The sequence below is a fragment of the Misgurnus anguillicaudatus genome, chromosome 7 (assembly GCF_027580225.2).
Source record: "Misgurnus anguillicaudatus chromosome 7, ASM2758022v2, whole genome shotgun sequence".
Classification (NCBI taxonomy): Eukaryota; Metazoa; Chordata; class Actinopteri; order Cypriniformes; family Cobitidae; genus Misgurnus; species Misgurnus anguillicaudatus.
The window spans coordinates 4,597,585-4,615,523 of NC_073343.2; the positions used below are offsets into that span (position 1 = coordinate 4,597,585).

The window sequence follows — 17,939 nt, forward strand, 5'->3', positions numbered from 1 at the left end:
TGGGCCATTGTGTTTACCGCAAGCGTGCGTGTGTGCGCGCGTGTACTATGCTGTCCTTTCTCTCCCAGAGGATGTTGCAGCAGTAGCCGTCTAATGAAGTCCCACAGAAGGGAGCTAAACCTGTCTTGTTTTTTCATCCTCTCCTTTTGGGCCAAGAACTTAATTGGGGACTGAGTATCCAATTAACGCTGAACGATTGAGGAGGCTCGTGTGGAGAGCATAAGGTGGCTTGGCTAATATTGTTTGGTGCAGCCTTGCGTGGTAGCAGGAGACGGAGGCGGGGGCTTTAAGTGGGCGCTTTCGGGAGGGTCTAAATGGAACCATCGTTTAGCCCGGTGGCCGGAGGGACGTTTAATATCGGGGGACACTGATCGTTTACTGTAAGTGCTCGCTTCTTCTCCACCCCTGTCCAGCTGCCGCTGTGAAAAACCCATTAGTGTGTTCATGAGCTCGGAGGACACTAGATGTTCACGGGAAACCAAAGGCTGGACGTCCTTTCTGGAGACCAGCGCAACTAGGTCACAAACAAATGCGAGGACGGGCGGGCGCTTCTACGGAGGAAAAATCACATTAATGCCATCGGGACAGGGACTCCCACAATCCCTTCTTCATTAAAACTAAATAAAAAAGCCAGGTCATTTATCTCCTTTCCTCTAAAGCCATAAACACAAATAGGTTCACTCTGCTATTTTTCTCTCACTCAGCGCTACGGCATATATCATTGACAATAAAAGTCCGGTTTCTGTGATTTACCGTACTAAATTGGAATGTAAAGAAAAAGAGAGATTACGGAGGTAATCGGAAGAAATATGGTAAGGATAACGACACCCGGGTTTCCATTAAGTCGTCCTCTTTGAAGAAGAAACGGGGCCACTGGCATCCCAACCTAACATTTTCCGCTAGTCAATGGATTTAATACGCAAACGCGTATGCTGATGACAAACCGAACAATAGATGGTATGACGGGTGTTTCAGGGAACCCCGGTGGGAGGTGTGTGAACCCTAGGAAGCTTTTCAGCTGGGTCCTTGAATAACAAATGGACGGTAGATGATTGTGTCTGTTATTAATTGGATTACAATTAACAAGATTTAACCCTTATTAATGGGGCTCTCCCATTAAGATGACGTGGCAGACCCCTGTACCCCCCATCTAGGGAGAGAGAGAGAAGCCCAGAGCTGTCTCAGGGTACAGTGGGAACCTGGAGGATGACAGTGACAAATCATCACTAAATTACAATAACTCCACGCCATGCAAGCCGCAGAGAGGGGGAGAAAAGAAAAGAGAGAGCATGACTATATAAATCATGGCATTCGTCCACAAAGGAGCATCTGAGGTGGATGTGTGTTTACGCTTTTGTGCTGAAATAGTGTTTGAGAATGGGAAAAGATTGCATTTAAAAAAAAAACTCATTGCATTATATAGCAAATTCGACTATGTGTTGGCTATGTTTGGGTGAAACGGTGAGGATCAGTATTTGGGTATATAGCACAAAGGGTGAGATTTGGGTCATAGATGGAAAAGCATATGTATTTTATTTAAAGTTTGGTCCAAAAGGTTTTATTGTATTTGTACTGTGAAATTTTTGTCTTAAGCTAAATCTTGGTGCAAATCTTCACCCATTTGCATCTCAAAACATTTTGTACTAATTTCCTGAGCTACTCAACTTTGATATTGGTTAATAGTTTGGTTCTGTTCGCCTTACAGAAATAAGTGTGAATATCAGGCTTTCTAAATGTGTGCAGGTTACCAAGGGGACAGTAACCAGGGCACGGTCAGGAGCACCATGGAAGAAAGGGAACATTATTACTGTGGATTCAGCTCAAAGCCACCACAGGAGGCCAACAAACCACACGCAGGCAGACTTATCATCAAAAGTGTTCAAAATGATTCGTTCATTACATTTGGTGACGGGGTTAGTCTTCTCATCTCATCTGGACAGCGATGAGACACGAGACATTTGAATGGCTTTGTATTTTATCTCTCTCGCTCACGTACAACGAGAAAAACCAACAGTGCTCACGTTGCAAAACCTAGCTACTTCCGATCCCTTTTTGACCTCTTGCCGTGCCCTCGGTATATATAAATGCTTTACGTCTGAACCCTCAACATCCCACTGTATGTATAACCGGTCACCGTATCTCTTTCCCTGAAATAAAACACTGATGTTAGTGATGTCTTATTTGAATGACACCTCCATTGTATACGCGGAGGCAGGGACATCGGTCCTTTGGACTTGAACTTCAACTTGACCTCCTTGCCAGGATCAGATATCAAAACATGTACCATCTGGCCTAATTTCTGGCCCCAGTGTGGGCTCAGGAGTGCAAGGTTAATATCATACGGTTAGGAAGCGGAATAGAGACGGCAATTATCTTCAATTCCAGGACAGAAAATCCTATTATTTGATCCTCAGTCTGACAGATGGACCGGCAGACACATCCTCTCCCATTCCTGAGCAAACCAATCTGGTGGCTGGAGACAGAGCGACAGAGAAAGAGCACAATGGTGGGAGAGGGCAGAGGGTCAGCAAGGTTGGCCCTGTTTTGTGTCAAGGAGGAGTGGTGCTTCATGAAACCTGAGCTGGTTGTTGCTTCTCCTCCCCATAAGCCGGACACCACAATAGAACCCGCAGGGCACCGACATTAACTGAGGGAAAATCTCACGATATCTTATGGGAACTACTTTCTCAGGGTGGTCTCGAACTTTGATAATACTCATAAATTATATTGCAAAAAACAGAAACTAACAAGTTCATAAAAATTACATTTAATTATCTTTATTGAGGTCTTCTTAATATTTTGAAATTTTGCATCATTGCAGCTAATACTAATATGCTATAAAAAAAATGCAGGGTTGTTTAACACAAAGTTGGGGTAAAAAAAACTATTAACCTAGTTTAATGAGTTTATATTAACCTGGAAAATGTAAATATATTTGACCCAACCATGGGTTGAACCACCTAGAATTTGTTCATCTAAACCCAACGGTTGGTTTATCCATGTTTGACCCAACAATGGGTTAAAACAACCCAGCCTTAGGAGTGTATATGCATGTAATTTCTGTATTCAAGAATTACATTTCAATTTAACCCTTATGGGTTGTTGAGGCCATTATTTTCTTTCAAAAACTCAACAATATACCATGGGCAAATTTACTACCCTTGCAGGTTGTTGGTGGACAAAAGAGCCATTACATTAAACGGCTGTAAAAATGTATAAGATGATAAAATAGTTGCTATTTTTGACCACGAACAACCCGAAAGGGTAGTCAATTTGAACAACCCACTAGGGTTAACAACTCTGTTCATTAAATGATTTTGCAAAATAATCTTAAAGGTGCAAGGTGTGTAAATTTTAAGAGGATGTATTAAAACTAATGCTATATAATATACATAACTATATAATTAGTGGCTTATAAAGACCTTACATAATAAACTGTTCTGTTTTTTATTACCTTAGAATGAATCGTTCTACAGACCATGATTCTTCAATATGTTGTCTGAGACGACAACATGTTTGTCCTGTGGCAGCTACCGTAGCTTCTCTGTGTGTTTTGTGGACTGTGAGCTGTGGACTGAGCCATTGGGTGCAATTCACAATGCTAAAATCTACACACTGCACCTTTAACAGTTCACTTTTATGTTACAACTAAAAAGAAACAAATAAATAAATAAATGCTGGGTTAATTTAAACCCAGGATTGGGTCAAAAAGACATGAACCCAAATGTTGGGGTTAAATTACCCAAGAAAATGTTTACATTTTGGTTAAAACAACCCAGCATAGGTTAAATTACAAGTCAACGGGTTGAGTTCATCCCTTTTTGACCCAATGTTGGGTTGAAAATAACAATGTACTTAAAAGTAAAATGTAACCTTAAAAATTCCTTGTTTCACTTAAATTTGTAAAGGGACACTCCACTTTTTTTGGAAAATACACTAATTTTCCAGCTCCTCTAGAGTTAAACATTTGATTTTCAACGTTTTGTAAACCATTCAGCTGATCTCCAGGTCTGGTGCTACCACTTTTAACATAGCTTAGCACAATCCATTGAATCTGAATAGTCCATTTGCATTGTGCTCAAAAATAACTAAAGAGTTTCGATATTTTTCCTATTTAAACTTGACTCTTCTGTAGTTACATCGTGTACTAAGACCGACAGAAAATAAAAGTTGCGATTTGATATGGCTAGGAACTATACTCTCATTCTGACTTAATAATCAAGGACTTTGCTTGTAACATAGCTGCAAGAGGCGCAATGATATTACGTAGTGCCCAAAAATAGTCCTCTGCTATTGAAAGATACTAAGGGACTATTTTCAGCTGCTGCATAATATCATTGCGCCTCCTGCAGCCATGTTACGGCAGCGAAGTCTTTGATTTTACACCAGAATGAGAGTATAGTTCCTAGCCATATCTGCCTAGAAAATCGCAACTTTAAATCTTAGTAAACAATGTAACTACAGAAGAGTCAAGTTTTAAATAGAAAAAAATATCAAAACTCTTTGGTTATTTTTGAGCGCGATGCTAAATGGTCTAATCAGATTCAATGGATTGTGCTAAGCTATGTTAAAAGTGGCAGCGCCGGACCTGGAGATCAGCTGAATGGATTTCAAAATGGTAAAAATCAAATGTTTAACTGGAAAATTAGTATATTTTAAAAAAAGTGGAGTGTCCCTTTAAAGCAACACCAAAGAGTTTTTTTTACTTTAAAATAATGTTTCCAAAAAGTTTCAGTCATTCATCCACTCGAAACAGAGTGAACGGCACTTTCACATTCGCTTTGCCGCCCTCTATCGCCAAAAAAACGCACTAAAGAAGTTTTCAACCGTCGGGTCGCGGTCCTGTAGTTTGAGTGAAAACTACAAAAACTTGCTTTACGACAGACCTACAATCCAATCAGAGCCAGCTATGCTGTAGTATTTACGACAGTGGTAATGGACAATTACGCTTCTAACCTGTAGGGGGAGCAAAGAGCAAAAAGTCATTAGTGTTGCTTTAAGTTTAATCAACTTAAAACGTTCAACTTTCTTGACTAGTGATGAGTTGCTATAAATGATACAAATGAAGTTGAAATAACTTCAAAATAAGTACAACAAGGATTGTTGGTTTTTTTACATTGGAATTCGTAAGGAATTTGTACTTTCAAATTCACAGTTTAGTTACAACAATGCAATGAGATTAAACAGTAATAACAGAATAAAATTTAAAACACAAAAGTAGCTTGAAACTGCTGCATCTTACCCATGTCAAGAACCTTAAACCTTAAAGGTCTGATCTAATTTCAAGGGCTGAAAATTACAATAATACAAAAAGCTACTAAAGCCACCATTAGTCATGCTTAAGGAAGATTGTAAATTGCCTTGACAAATCTAGCCACAAACTGACCACAATGGTGGTGTTAGATTCCTACAAAACAGGCCCACCATGCTTTATAGGCCGCATGCAAGGCATTGCCCCGGGCATCCCATGGGCCTGTGCTTCAGAGGAGAAAGCTCAACTCCCTGCTGTACTGTTGCTCTAAGCTTTTCTAGCAATGCTGACGGTCCAGGACAAAACGACTACGATGGCCTGTACCTATAAATGCAGGTGGGGCAGTCAAACAACCCGGTTCTCCACACGGCTCACTGAGCAAATAAGCTTTAAAAATGCTAGGCTGTTTTAACCACAGTGAAAGTTTCAGAAGAAATCTTTTTACTGTGCTCAGTTTTGAATAATGCTCTGGAACCATTCAGACAGAATTGGTTCTTCTATGGCATCTAGAAGCAGCTTTATTTTTTAGAGTGCATGAAAGATATCTGAATTGTTGTTAATAAAATTATGTTCACTGGCCCATAAATTGCCTGAATAAATAACATATCCTTAAATAATACACCCAGTGTGAAGTGCATTAGACAGGAAGACCTAACCAGCCACAAGCGTGCATTCAGCCGTATTGTAAGCGTTGCATTTTTTGATAAATCTAAGAGACACCGATCGAGAGGTAACAGGGTGGAACGCAAGCTTGAACATCCTCTTTAAGACCCTTTCAAAGTTCATTAGAACATCTACCAGCACTCCATTAGATACCATCCAGTGGACACGAAATACGCGTCCACATCACCTTAATTAAGAGTCTACTATTTTCTCAGCGATGTCTTCAGCACTTATCGGGCCTGTGCTTGGCAGTCATCACTTGTCCGAGACACGACGAGGTTGAAGATGTCTGCAGCGACCCTCAAAAACTCCCAGATGAACGGCACAGACAGTCGGGAGCGAGAGAGCTCGGCTCACACTGATGAACATGTCTTTTTGATGACCACTAAACCCACTGAACGAGGCTGCCAAGGGTAAATCGCATTAAATATCGCAATTTGGCCCGCAGACTTGGACTTGGCAGTTTAGTTTTGGACAAGTCTTTTGCCTGGAGGATCAACGGTTTTTACAAGGAGAAGCTTACAAACAGCAAAAACACACTCCACGGCAAAGCATCCGGCCCTTGATGCAGAAAAGAATTCGAAAAATCGCTTTATTTATTTCTTTTTTTAAAGAGTTTCTCCACCGTTACCCAAAACAGAAATTAGGCGTGTATCTACATTTTATCATGTGTAGTATCACCTTCGAAAATTGCAGGTAGTGGAGTGTTTAACATTCTCTTGACAAGCATACCCCTGCTGCGACAATAAATGCCTGTCCAGTTTTGCTCACAGCGGCGGTGGCAGATTAGAAACAGCAGGAGGACAGTGTAGTGCGAATACAATACCGATAAGAACGGGCGTCTTAGCCCCATTGCTATGCCTTTCCTGGATGAATGTGAGAACCTGCTGTTTTCTAATATTTACACACAACTAGAATCACAAATGTACCATAACTGCATTGAAAGAGCTCTTTCTCTCTCTGCCATGTAAAATCAGTAGATTTCTTTTTCCGTGCGTGGGTATTTTGGAACCGGGGCACAGGGCGACGGGAATGAATACAAACACAATAACGGTGAAATTTATTTCATCTAAAGGAAAAGTAGAGTAAGATAAAGAAAAAAATAGAGCTGGTGTTGATAATTTCGACAGGAGGGTCTATTCTTTTATGCCTCCAAAACACAACTGTAAAATAGATGCAGCTGAACCCTAAGAGTAGAGAAATGACCCCAAAAGAGTAACAGTACAAAGTCTGTGATTATAATTAGCCTGGAACCATCATTGACGACCTTACATTTTTCGAACACCCCCTTCAATCTCTGTCGCCTGCAAACCAGCCCTCCCTTTCTTTCTAGATGCAAAGAACCAGTGGCTTACAGCGCTTTATTTTGTTAGTACAGACAATGTTATGTCATCTAGACCAGTGGTTCTCAAACTTTTTCGCGTGCGGCCCCCCTTGTGTACGGTGCATTTCTTCGCGCCCCCCCCCCGAAGAAAATTTATGACAAAAAAACTGTTCTAAAATGTAAAATTTTAATTAAACAAAACATATTAAGTTATACAAAGTAGTGTTGGTTAGTAGCCTTATTTTTTTTAGGTTTAATTTCACAGAATTCATGATAAATTTATGTATTTTATAAAATGTCATAAAACTGGGGCCCCCCTGGAACCATCTCAGTTTGAGAACCACTGACATAGACATCAGCAAAAAGCTTGGATGTAGTTTATAGTCCAAGACGCAGCCAGAAGTCCCCATAATCACATTCAGGGAAATGTGGACATATAGATCCACCTGACCAACTTTACATATACAAACTCTTAAATTAAAGTGCTTCACGATGCCATAGAAGAACATTTTTGTCTAAATGGTTCTTTAAGGGTTGCCGTCCCGAATACGGGACACCTACGTTTACTTTAATATTGTTGATATACATTTTAATCTATCACGACAAACTATATATATCGCTGGAAAGGTCTAAGCCTCTAGAATAGACATTTCAACAGTGTTTTATAAAATAAATTATGTAGGGAAAGTAATTGATTCATTTATGAAGAGTGTTCCTCAAAACATTTATATCCTGCGAAATGTCACTGTCCCGACAGCGGGATGCCTACGTTTACTTCAGTGTTTTGCATGTGATTTCTTATCTAATCATGACAAACTATATATCATTTGAAAGCGCTAAGAGTGTAATTTTCATTTATTATCAGGGTTTTGGTAAAGGAATGACATAGTGAGAGCCATTTTCTAAAATGCCACAAGTCCACAGGTGGGCCCATGTTGTTGTTATATATTTGTAACCCTAACACCCTATCCTAAACCTAAAAATCTTGACAAACTATACATTTGTCAAACTATACTATTAAAATGTCAAGAGGCCCCAGGTGGACCCAATTTGTTTTTACATAACATATAACACTAAAACCCTATTCTAAACTTAAACGATCTTGACAAACTACATAGGCTCCATCTCCATCTCACTGGAAAGCTCTCAAAATATAGTTTTCATATGTCAAGGTCATCTGATGATGGAAATAATGTAGAGACAGTTTTCGTTACATGACCCCCATAGGAATGCATATTAGTTTTCTATATTCATAACACTATATTCTAGTATGAATCTACAAAATTTTGACACACTATATATCATTGAAAAGCGCTAAGAATTTAGTTTTCAAATTAAAAAACGTTTTAGCAGTAATAATAATGCAGTGACAGTAATTTATTAATTTGTGACAAGAGTATGCAGCATTTTTTTGTGATTTTAACTTGAAATTTGGATCACAACTGCTTGAGACTTACATTTTTATAATTTTATTTCTAAAATTTATATTTTATTGGATTATTATTTTTATTTATTAAAATACATTTAAACTGCTATGAATTTTTTCTGTTTAATATTTTCACCTCCAAACACTTCAGTGAAACACCTTAAATAGACCAAGATTAGGCTTCTAGACCAAGAAAATGCCAGAATTATATTAATTTGAAGATGCATATCAACCCCCCCCCTCCCACTCAAAAGGGTGGGGTGACGCTTAGGGGGCTAAAGCACCTTTAACATCTGAAGCACCTTTCTGTTTCAGAAAAGGTTCTTTAAAAGGTGAAAAAGGGAAGGGTACATTATAAAAATGTAAAAAGAAATTATTCTTTGAAGAACATTTGACAATGTTTTTTTGAGGAACCAAAACAGGTTCTTCTATGGCATCACTGTAAAGCGCCTTTATTTTTAAGAATGTGGGTAAAATAAGAATTAAAGGTGGGGTGCACAATTTCTGAAAGAGAATGTTGACATTTGAAATCACCTAAACAAACACGCCCCTACCCACAATAGAATCTGGACCTTCTTTTGATAGACCCGCCCCACACATACGCAACCCAAGCAACAATGTCGTAAATGAGTGAAAGCAATGTGCATTACTAAAAGTTTTCAAGCTTGAATGTGTTTTGATAGTACTGCATGTTTTAAAGCAACATTATGTAGTTTCCATGTAAAAATTACTCACTGCTCCCCCATGTGGTTGAAAAGTGCAACAGTGCCTGGTATCAGACACTCTTCTGCAGGCAGGGGGAGGGGCGAGGCTGTGTTTCCTACCCTCCACCTCCACTTTCAGAGTGTGCTTGTAGCAGCTAGGAGGTTGCTCAGGTTGCAGCAGCAGTACAATTTGTCCAGTTAAAAGTTGTTCTATCACTGAAATAATTTTAAAGACAGTATTTAAAGGTAAAAAAAAACTACATAGTGTTGCTTTAACATGTGGATGGTTTGCTCAGTTTCAGAATTTTTATCAAAAATCATGCACCCCGCCTTTAAGTTTTTTAAAGGCACTCTAAGCGAATCTGTGTGACGTCACTTTTTGATGATGTTTCAACTTTGAACTATTTTCAAACAAACGGAGCGTAGCTAACCCCTCCCCCTCCCTTCCGTGCTTTCATGAATGCGCCCAACCCCAACCCCCAAATCCTTCTCGTCATTTATTGGCTGGAACACTTTGTTATCATTTCTGGTGGTAGGTTTGACCACTTTGTATTTATTACAGTTTGTGGAACCTAGGCTGTCTACAGAGATCGCGTTTTTTTACAGTTTGATCAGCGGACAGGCAGCAAGCAGATAGTGAGGAGATGATTGCTGTATGTAACAAAAAAATGTTTTATGGTCTAAAACGCGTGAATTCGCTTAGAGCACCTTTAAGTAATAGTTCAGCCAAATAGTTTTATGAATGATGTAACCCATAAAAAGTCATCTTGATTTACTCACCCTCATGACATCTCTGATGTTCACTGTTAAAAAAAATTGTCAAAATATGTACCCCAGCTGTCACTGTGCCAGTAGCCTTAAAAAGATCCTAATTAGGTACAGATATGTATACATTTATTACCAAAATGTATCTTTGAGATACTACTATGTTACTTTGAAGTACAAATATGCACTATTTGGTACCAATATTTACCTCTGAGGTACTCAAATGAACTTTTTTGGTGCAAAGCTGTACTTTTTGAAAGGGTTCAGCCCCAGTGACTGCTCGGGTACATATTTTGACAACTTTTCTCTGACAGTATATATAACTTTCTTTCTTCAGTTGAATACAAACAAATAATGTCTATACTAAAATGCCATATTGTTATCATCTTATATGGTACTCAAAATGGCAAAGGTCCAAAGAGCACATACCTTCTTCATTAAAGTAATCCAAATGTGACCCTGCCTAAAGTCATAGTAATTTTTAGTAATTTACTATTTTCTATATATAAACATCTGACATACTGTACTGTAAAGATAATTTTGTGAAAATATAACCTTTATATCTTTAATATTGACTGAGAAACTTTGATTCTCTTAATTAAAAAAATAGATGATGAGACTGTAGCCTGAATTTCACAGACAGGGTCACAAATGACTAAATGGATTAAAATTTCTTAATACATGCAAAATGACATGTTTGTGACAGAAATATTAATATTTTGAACAAATCTAGCAAAACTGAATAATGTAAACCAACCCATCCAAATGATACATTCAAACATGTCTGTATTTGATAACTTCAAATCTCATTGGTTCCCAAAAGTTGTCATATACAAGCTTTGCCATTAGAACTCATTTTTGAGTAACTTTTCATTGAATGCAAAATTATGTTATAAATATCCTAACATTTCCCATTGTACCACACTTATATATAATTTTCCTTATGACAGTCCTGTTAAAGTTTTCATGTTTTGGCATTTACCAATCTTTTTTAGAAGCTGGGTCATAACGGCACTGTTGTAAAGTTATAACTCGGATTAATGTAACAAAGGAAAGCCATACCACGTAAGCTAACGGGTACACATTTAACCAATTATAAATTCAAACAAGCCAATTAGTAACCCCTCCTGCAATTTTAGGGAAAGTACAAAGCCAGTCAAACCCCAGCAAAGAGAATTTGTTTCCGGCATGAAGCCCCCCACCAAACCCCTCCAACAGCCCGAGAGAAACTTACAGAGTGGATATAAACGCAGGTCAATCAATGGCCACAGTCAGGCCCATCAAAGCAGCACGTCCTCCGGTGAGCGGGTGGTGGGTACAGGTGGTAATGTTGTGTTTAAGTTTTGTCTCCCTCACCCACCCGCCACCCCCCAGCTGTGCAATCATTATGTACTACTGCCCCCTACTGTGGAGTGATGGCTGTGCGCCCTGAAGGTCAGTGGTGAGGAAAGAGAGGAAGGCACACAGGGGTGCACTTTAGTCCTCACTGCTGGAACAATCGATGCCGGCATCAGCTTTGGGCTCATGCGGCTCGGCTCTGAAAACAAACATTAGGAGAAACATCTTGCTGTTCTTGCTGGGCCGACCGAGTCTAACTAGAGCTAACAAGGCAACCAGGGCTGTGGTCCCCCTTAGCAAAAATGCTGTAGTGGGTGAAAACTAGGAGATTGACCTCAAAGGAGATATGAAATGGGTGAAATTAGGGATAAAGGCATCCATGATGGTCTTTGTGCGCACAGCCTGAAACGGGGCATTTGACCATTTAGAGCTGAGGAAAGAGGACACTTTTACAACTGCCTTTGGGTTAAAAGAAACCTCACAGTCGGGATTTATAAGAAAATTGGGACAAATTTGTTTGATATGCGAAGGTCTGGCAACTTGAGTGCATGCATTTACCGTTCTTGGCGTAAGCGGATTACTTCTCCATTATAAATAACTTTGTAGAATTTGGCATGAATGGTATTGTAAAGCCAAAACAAATAGGACATGACAAATCGAATTCAGATGAACAGATTCTACACCCTACCCAACTGATGTGGGTGAACTCTCAAAATAAAATAAGTTTGAGTCTACTATTCAAGTACTTTTTCCCCAAATTGTTAGCAAACCTTCACTCTTCCAGTCATGAACCCTTAAACAACATGATGTATCTATTATTCATGTATTCTAACCCGTCTTTATCAAATTATTCCAGTCTTCTCAATGTCATATCAGTTGCCATACTGTTTTTTACACAGAAAACAATTCAAGATGACATCAGGACCTAAACTTATCTCTGCAATGTCGTTGTCGTGTTATCAGACTCAACGATGAAGTTACGATGTGATAACAAGTGGTACAGCCACAAATAACTTTTAAAGATAGCTCTTGAACCCATTTTCCAAATGCAGAACAGGAAGGTAAGAAAGACTGAAGTGAGTATGACATGGAAAGTGGGACCCAAGTGCTTTTGTCTCTGCCTGATCAAATGGCAAGCGAGCGAAAAGGCGCATAGCCCCCTTCTCCAAATGTGCGCGGCGTCTGCCATGCGTTCGCCCGCCTCAACGCAAGTATCAAAGACCAGCTCGCCTCTCCCACAAATGTTAGAGCACCAGCCGCACGGCGGCTTTCATAGTACGACAACAAGGGGAACGTGGAGGGGGTAGAGTCGGGGACTCTGAGCTCCTTCAGGGATTTCCTTATCAGGGGCAAAGCAATCCCTCTGGACCTCATCCGCATAGACCTGATTATTCAAGGCATTACAAAGGAGATGAAAATAACTCAAGACTCAAATCCACTGTCGTATTTTTTTCTTATTTATTATTATTTCACTGTAAGAAAGTGTGCCCAACATCCTGTTAAAGTTTAAGAAAAATGCAAACATAAAGGACAAATACAAAGCATAAAATTTAAAAAGATACAAAAACTTCAACTAGATTTCGAAAGGGGATTAAGAGTTTTTCTTTGGCCTTCCTCTGCTTTTCTTTGCCACAGGCTCAGAAGTCGCCTCTGATTTTTCTTTAGTTGGACGTGGCTTTGCGGTTCTCGCCGGCTTCTTCGTCGCATTCGATTCTAAAGAGAGGTTAAATCAATTCATTTTAGATCTTGACCTCATGTATACATCAACTATTATCACTTAAAGAAGCTAGCACTGATAAAGTTCACTGTACTTAAATAACTTGTTTATTATTTGTGCTTATGTGTCAGATTCAGTACTCGGCACATTTTATTATCAACTTTAAAATAGTTGAGCTATGTAAATGTTAAAGGGACACTCCATTTTTTTTTTTTAAATATGCTCATTTTCCGTTTTGGAATCCATTCAGCTGATCTCCGGGTCTGGTGCTAGCACTTTTAGCATAGCTTAGCATAATTCATTGAACTGATTAGACCATTAAGAGTTTCTATATTTTTCCTATTTAAAACTTGACTCTTCTGTAATTACATCGTGTACTAAGACCGCCGGAAAATTTAAAATTCAGAATTTCTAGGCAGATATGGTTAGGACTATACTCTCATTCTGGCGTAATAATCAAGGACTTTGCTGATCATGGCTGCAGCAGGCGTAGTGATATTAGGCACTGCCCGAAAATAGTCCGCTTGGTTACTTTCAATAGCAGAGGACTATTTCTGGCGCTGCGTAATATCATTGCGCGTGCTGCAGCCATGGTACAGTAGCAAAGTCCTTGATTATTACACAAGAATGAGAGTATAGTTCCTCGCCATATCTGCCTAGAAAATCACAACTTTAATTTTTACGTCAATCTTGGTAAACAACGTAAATACAGAAGAGTCAAGTTTTAAATAGGAAAAATATTGAAACTCTTTGGTTATTTTTTAGCGCGATGCTAATGGTCTAATCAGATTCAATGGATTATGCTAAGCTACGCTAAAAGTGATACCGCCAGACCCGGAGATCAGCTGAATGGATTCCAAAACAGTAAAACTCAAATGTTTAACTCTAGGGGAGCTTTTTGAAAAATTAGCATATTTTCAAAAAAGTGGAGTGTCCCTTTAACAGATCTGGTATAGGGTCAAAAAGAAAGATTAGGCCACTCATAAAAGAGCATTATAGAGATGGCTTACCCTTTTTCGGAGGAGCTCGTCTTTTCTTCGCAGGGCTTTCATCAGTTTCATCATTAGATGGCTCTTTGTCTTCTGCTTTCTTTCTCTTTGGAGTCTTCAAAGACAAAAACACAGGAATGAAAATGACAGAAAAAGTATTGGTCAAATCACTTGCCTAGAGCACCCTTGAAAGAAGTTCAAATCAAATATTAAGAAGGGACCTTTGCTCAGTAAACACATGGAAACTATTATGTGTGCCTTGAGCTTTTTCAACGCTTGAGTAAGCAATTACAATTCAACTATTCAGTAAAGATATAAATTCATCCAGAATAGGGATGCTCATATTGACCGGTTAATAGAAAGTAAGATTTGTGATTAATATTATCAGTAAACATTTATTAACGCAAGGTGCGTGTCAACACTTGCCTACAGACATTTTGCCACTTTTCTATCTTTATTTTGTGAATGGCTTATAAATTACGCAAATTATTGCTGCCCTGGCAGTCTGGTAAAGTAATCATTTGTATGAGAATTCATGTGTATTGCATATGTGCCTGTGCTTGAGTATGGTTTGAAAGTTGAACGTAGTCGCGTGTGCGTGCAAGATGACGTGGTCTGTCTTGCGCCCGTCTGGGCAGACCTTCTCTGATAGCCCCTGACCATAAACATCTCTCTTTTTGCACAAAGACGCAAATCAAAACTTTTTGAAATGTGTCCTGCTTAAGAAATGGCCACTGTGGTAGATATAAAAGAGACAATCCGCCCCCTTTGGACATTAATCTTTGGACTGATCGCATGCTCTTTGACAATGTAATGTTGCGTGAAAATTTGATAATGTACGAATCCTGGTTCTGTTGTTGATTTGTTGCAGCTGTTTGCATGTTCAAACTAAATAAAAAACGTTTGCATTATTTTTACCGATCACAGACAACCGTCAACTGCATTTTTACTCAATGGCAATTTAATATTAAAACCTTACGTTAACGTTAATGTTCAGTTAACAAGCTGCGGTTGTCGGTCGGGAAATAAACTGAAATAAACATCGTTAATCCAAAACAAAAAACAGGACACTAACACTAGGGCCGATTCTAGCACTGTCCGAATCTACAGGTCCGACTTCGAATGTGAAATTTCCACACATTTTTAAGTCATTTGAGATAATACATTTCAACAATTTCATCAACTCCAATCCTTGTTTTTCCCTCCACTGAAAAGTCGAGCATAGACTGGAGAAGTCCACAATTCGAGGAAATCGCACTAACCGATCCAGAGGTTATGAAGAAGATGCACTTAACGACAGCAATCAAATTCTCCCTTTTCTTCACTCAGACTGCATAATGAATGCTCGCCCCTCTCTCGGACTTGAACTATCATCTATACCAGCCCCCCATCCCACCCCCTCACATTTCCCTTCCATTTTGCCAATTGCTGCCTCATGATTACCATCCAGACCCTGCTGAGCTGAACAGATTGGCTCGATAATTACATACAATAACGGCAGTGGGCAGGTAACCCTCAGCTGGCATGGGCCAGCTCCCTGGTGGCACCTTCCATATGCAAACTGCATTGTGGGAAGCGAGGAGAGTCCGTCCCCTCCCGTCGTAAGTGCGGCTCGCTGATTGCCGGCCCCGCGCCGACTCCAAGGTTACCGTGTCAGCAAATTTGTGATACATTAGCAGGGAATAAACACAGGCACTCAGGACCTGTCTGTGGGAGGAAGAGGAGGGGCCGTAGGGATAAACACCCCAGCGCTGAAGAGAACCTGAGATGCGGATGGCTTTGTTGCTCAGAGCTCTTTGTGCCGGACCCCATGAATGAAGCCATGGGGTTATCGCTTTCACAAACTATATGGGCATCTCTGCGGGCTTGGATGTTTTGTTTTTCATGAATTACAAGGAACACCAACTGAATTTAGGCTTAAAGAAATAGTTCACCCAAATTGAAAATTCACAAACTGTGAATTTACATAGACCAGCTTTGTACCACATAATAAAAGTGAAAAGTGAATCATTTTTATCAGTTGGACCTTATTTAGGCTATATGGTTGAAATGACAATAAAGCTTCTCTTTACTTTACTCTTGACTTAGCCTACAGGAATGATCGCTTTACAAATCTGGTTCTCTAGTTGAACTGAAGATTAACTTTAATTCAAGTTTAAGCTTATTAATTACACAATGTGATCACTCTGACTTTAAAAAACGTGTCACATTATGCATTGTTTGCCCAGTTAGAGAGCAAGTCAGTCTCATATTATGAACTTTGTGAGTTCAACCCACACACTGGGCAGTGTGATGTTTTGCCATTCCTGTATATTAATTGTTAGAGAGCATTGCGTTAGCAATGCAAAAGTCATGGGTTCAATCCATAGGAGCACACATACTGATTAAACAATGTATCTCATCATTATATGCACTGTAAGTCTCTTTGTATAAAAGCATTGGCAAAATGCATAAATGTATGTATGAATGCTTTAACCAGTGTTGGTGCCACGAGCGGGCTCGGCCACTTGAGTCACTGTGCCCCCTTACTTTTCGAAATAATAATGAACTTAATAATTTGGTTACGGTCACATTCGGAGCCTCAAAGAAATTTCGCGACAAGTAAAACCTTGTTCTTAAAAAGTTTTTAAAAGTCCTCTCGTCGCCTGCAGCTCTTTTGAAAGGTAAATGCCTAGTACATTCTGGTGTAGATCCGTCAGTGACATTGTTTTCTTTTGCTATTTGTTTATGTGCTGGTCGTTATTATTTGCATGAGTCATCCATGCATAATCTTGCACTTCAGTGTCATGATAAGTTATGGTTTTACAATAGTGAGAGATTTGTTTGCGTTTACAACCCGGTATTCTGTCGAAGTCTGTTCCCCCTATGTTTTCCTTTAGTGTAAAGTTTCTTATTGCGTTTTTATCACGTTACATTTATTTTTTAAATAGATTAAACGTTTAAAAGGCTTAAGGCTTCTGGGTCATTCTACGGAAATGTCAATTTTTCTGTCCCTAGACTTTGCAGAAATATTAAACTTGAAAAACACTTTAGGCATACAATCTGTTTGTATTTTAAAATGAAACAATATGTTATTTGAACAATTACACCTTCTTGAGCCATCAATGTAGCAATGTTTGATTTTTATTAATTAATTAGAATTTCAAGCACAACATAAGTGCTCGTCCCCACAGTCATGTATGCTTTATTTTTGGATCAGAAACAGTGTTTTCTTCCATTTAAAATATAGTAATGTGTTCATAACTATCAAATATGGGATGTAAATTACATTAAAAAAACAAAATGCTTAATAAATATTATAAAATATATAAAGAAAATAGTGGTTCTGCTGGTGTTGTATCACTGGTGTTACCGTTTAACAAAAAAGCTCTTATTTTTTTTTATAAAAATCACACTGATGACATCACTTGACTTCCTTTTTTCAACTTCCTGGAGATCTATGAAGAGAAGCCTATGGTAAGTCCACTGTCTTTTCAGTTATCAGAAATCATTTCATTTATCTCATGATTTTATATGAAGCTTTTAGTTTAAGTCACTGGTATGACCTCCTTTATTGTTTGGGAATTGCAAAAAAATAGAATACAATGGATTAAACTACTTAATTTGGTGAGTATACAATGATTGACAACATGTGTTTTGATACTTTGCAGCAGCAATTTTGTAAAATGCAGTTTTCATGAAAATTGTCACTGGTGTTACGATCACTGGTGTTACCTTCCTTATGGGTAACACCAGTGAAGGTCAGTAACACCAGAGACTGGT

The 17,939-nt window shown here is 38.9% G+C and overlaps 1 protein-coding gene across 1 annotated transcript in view; it reads right to left on the reverse strand.

Moving 5' to 3' along the window:
* Positions 1–12,907: 12,907 nt before the first annotated feature.
* Positions 12,908–17,939, reverse strand: part of vrk1 (VRK serine/threonine kinase 1) — a 30,960-nt gene continuing 25,928 nt past the window's right edge. Inside the window, exons 12-13 of the mRNA XM_073869291.1 lie at positions 14,199–14,292; positions 12,908–13,184 (exon numbers count right to left, since the gene is read on the reverse strand). The gene's annotated coding sequence lies outside the window, so the exon portion shown is untranslated. The remainder of the gene's footprint in view (positions 13,185–14,198; positions 14,293–17,939) is intronic.